At 45.6% G+C, this 3,388-nt stretch overlaps 1 long non-coding RNA gene across 1 annotated transcript; it reads right to left on the bottom strand.

Moving 5' to 3' along the window:
* Nucleotides 1-459: 459 nt before the first annotated feature.
* On the bottom strand, nucleotides 460-861 carry LOC136989354 (uncharacterized). Its single transcript, XR_010882901.1, has 2 exons — nucleotides 706-861; nucleotides 460-634 (listed from the first exon to the last, which is right to left on the bottom strand). It is a non-coding gene; the product is annotated as an uncharacterized lncRNA (long non-coding RNA).
* Between the last annotated feature and the right edge of the window lie 2,527 nt (nucleotides 862-3,388).

The following is a 3,388-nucleotide window of genomic DNA, read 5'->3' as shown; positions in this document are numbered from 1 at the left end:
CTTCTAGAGGCAATCAGTTAATTGCGCGTCAGTGATGGTCTAGGGCAGGGATGAGCAACCTGCGGTCCTCGGGCCGCATTCATATATTTTGCGGCCCGCGACGCATAAAATGTGAATAAATATATCAATTTTCCAGCTTAAGACAGTTCTCGATGAACAAAACCAGCTGCCATGATGCTTGTATGATGAAATATACGATAAGCACGAAGATCTTTAACGAGTTAGCGATACTGAAATACGAGCGAGATTTGTGCGCAGATAATTTCTTACCACACTAAATTTAACAGAAAAATTCATCACAAAACGATTATTTATGCTAATGTGTGAAATTCCATTTAATCCATGCAAGAAGTGTGATTACCAGAGCCCCTTCGGCCGCCAATTTAAAGTACTTTAATCTTTAAAATTGGCGTTTCCACTTCCCGGGACGAGGACCCAGGGGTTGGATTTGTGGGAAGCGAGTGTTCGGGTTGTTTCATTGTGTCGAATTACATACACAGAACGAGGCGCTTGATGTGTAAGTGCGTGAGTGCGAGAATTCGAGTAAAGCTTAAACGGTGTATATCTTCGTGTACAGTGATGTTATGTCCGTGTGTGTGTGTGTGCGTGTGATCGAAGAACATTTTCGGCATGTCTAAAAACAGAAAAACAGTAAATTACGTACGAGAATAAGATGTGTTGAAAATGAAACGAAAGAGATCTTACCATCGGAGACTTCGGAAAATATTCACTTTTACGATAAATGGCCACTTCGTCCTCTTCGTGGTAAAGTTGGGGAGGGAGAAGTATCTCCCTCCCAAATGTTCCTACAAAACACAAAGACAGTGAGAAAAGAAGAAGTTCATTCATTTATTATCTAAGGTCAACATTATTACCTGTATCAGCTAGTCTTTCTTCCCGAACAGTGTCATGAGGAGAGCGAAGGACCTGACCTAACCTAACCGGAAGCTCAATCCTCGTAACAGCTGTTTGGGAAGAAAGGTCGGTCAAATGTCACGTCCGGTGAGTAAACGTGTCACGTCCGGGTGGTCAGAATCGGGAGTCAAATCCGTTGTCGTCTATCGAGTGTCACGTTCGGGAGACAAGTCCGTGGGTCACGTCCGGGTAGGAGACAGTCACGTCCGGGAAAAGGTGTCGAGTCCGGGAGAAAAGTGTCGAATCCGGTCAGAATGTCGCATCCGGGTGCAAAGGACGAGTTGGGGAAAATCGAGGAGGATCACCGCCTAGGCCAAGGGAAACGCAGCCACCCGCAGCAACAAAACCGCGGTCCCTCGACTTCGGCGGCGCTCTCCTCCGATTCTTCCCCGTTCCGACTTCCGAAAGACGATGGCGACGACGTCGCGAGCGTGGACGAAGAGGCAGACAACCCGAACATACGAAGTAACAACGAATTCCGAGAAACCTCGTAGGTGTTGTTACGCCGTACTTCTTCCACAACAAGGTCTGTGGCTGGCTGATCCCTGACGACCTTGGCCAAGTGGAATGGACTCAGAACTCTCCCGCCTCCGGGAGAGTGCCACGCCACACGCACTGGGGGAAGGTCGTCACCACCCGCTGCCTCTCGCTCGACGGTCTCCAACGACACCGAACATTCGGCAGAGACCAAGTCCACCACCGGATCCTCGAACGTCTCATCGGAGCCGTCCGAGGAACCCCCTCCCTCCGGCGCCACCGCATTCTTCCGTCGGAACCTCCGGCGAAACCACTCCAACATCTTCATTCTGAAAAAAAAAAGTTTGCAATTAGTCGATTAAAACAAAAGCTTAAAAAATTAATGTCTAAATTCTTCCGAGAAAAGCAAAATGCTCACCGCAGCTGCCTTTTTAAATCTAAAAGATTCGAATCCGAAGCGCAAACGGACGACCATCGAACGATGTGCCGAGATGTCTTCTGGGACCGATTAGCGCAGAAAAAGTCCAAGATTATACTCACGACGAATCGGAATTCGGATAGTTTGCGTTAGATCCTACCGGAAATTGCTAGAACGTTCCAACTGTATTTGCAGTAGAGACGACCGACCCGAAACGAAGAAACTCTCTTACGTGTAATTTGTATTTGTACGACAGTAAATTAAAGACACGCCGCACGTAGCCACGAGGAAAAGGCACTCGAGCCAGAGTCGTAACAAGTGTTTCCTTCTAGAGCAATTTACCCTAACGTGTACGTCACATAAACGCAACGACGGCATTTAAGAGTTTCGTACAAAGAAATTGCCAACGAGTCGACCAAAACACAAGAGAAACGTACGAAGAAGCGAAACGTGCCCCAGCCAGTGGTGATATTCGAAATATTTAACAAGGGGTTCGCTAGCAGAAAATTTTTCCCTGACAATCACCGACAAACGAAATGAAAGTTTTGGCTAGAAATAAATACAATACCTTTTCTTGCAACCATATATCTAACGATCAGTGGCGTATTTAGAACGTAACGAGCCATGGGAGAAGGCCAGGTAACGACGGTATTCTAGAGCTGTCGACCTTTTTTTTTTTTTTCCAAGGCAGAGAAATTTTTTGCCGCAATATTGCGCTTCTAGAAATAGGCACATGTTATCATCCTCTCGAGATAATTATACTTTTTCTTTCGCTGTCCATAGCCCGACACGTGTTCCACAGCCATCTTGTATTGTCTCGCGCGCGTGTCATTCTGGGATCTCTCTTATGACTGGATCTACTTTCAAGAACACTTTTGAATCGATCGCGATTAAACCTCGATTGAAACGGTCGAGAGAGATCGCACCAAGACATACTCCCTGATCTTGCTCACAATCTAAATTGAAATGCTCGGTGCAAACGGGGTATAAGGCGCTAGTTTAGTAGTATTACAGAGCGAATTACATACACAGAACGAGGCGCTTGACGTGTAAGTGCGTGAGTGCGAGAATTCGAGTAAAGGTTAAACGGTGTATATCTTCGTGTACAGTGATGTTATGTCCGTGTGTGTGTGTGTGTGTGTGTGTGTGGTGTGTGTGTGTGTGTGTGTGTTGTGTGTGATCGAAGAACATCTTCGCATGTCTAAAAACTAGAAAAACAGTAAATTACGTACGAGAATAAGATGTGTTGAAAATGAAACGAAAGAGTTCTTACCATCGGAGACTTCGGAAAATATTCACTTGTACGATAAATGGCCACTTTCGTTCTCTTCGTGGTAAAGTTGAGGAGGGAAATACTTCTCCCTCCCAAATGGAGAATTTTTTATACGTATATTTTAATATATTTTTTTAAAAAAACAAACCCACTGAGAAATGTTCCGTGTGTTTAACAAGGTTCGGGAAACTGAAAATTTTAACAACGGGTTCGGGCGAACCTGTGCGAACCCGCCGAATATCACCACTGCCCACAGCCCAACTCGACATTCGGAACACGAACGTTTAAGTGGCACGAAAAATTGG

This window comes from Centruroides vittatus, unplaced genomic scaffold (assembly GCF_030686945.1).
Source record: "Centruroides vittatus isolate TY-2023 unplaced genomic scaffold, ASM3068694v2 scaffold_490, whole genome shotgun sequence".
NCBI classification, from domain to species: Eukaryota; Metazoa; Arthropoda; class Arachnida; order Scorpiones; family Buthidae; genus Centruroides; species Centruroides vittatus.
This window is presented reverse-complemented; position numbering and strand designations above follow the sequence as displayed.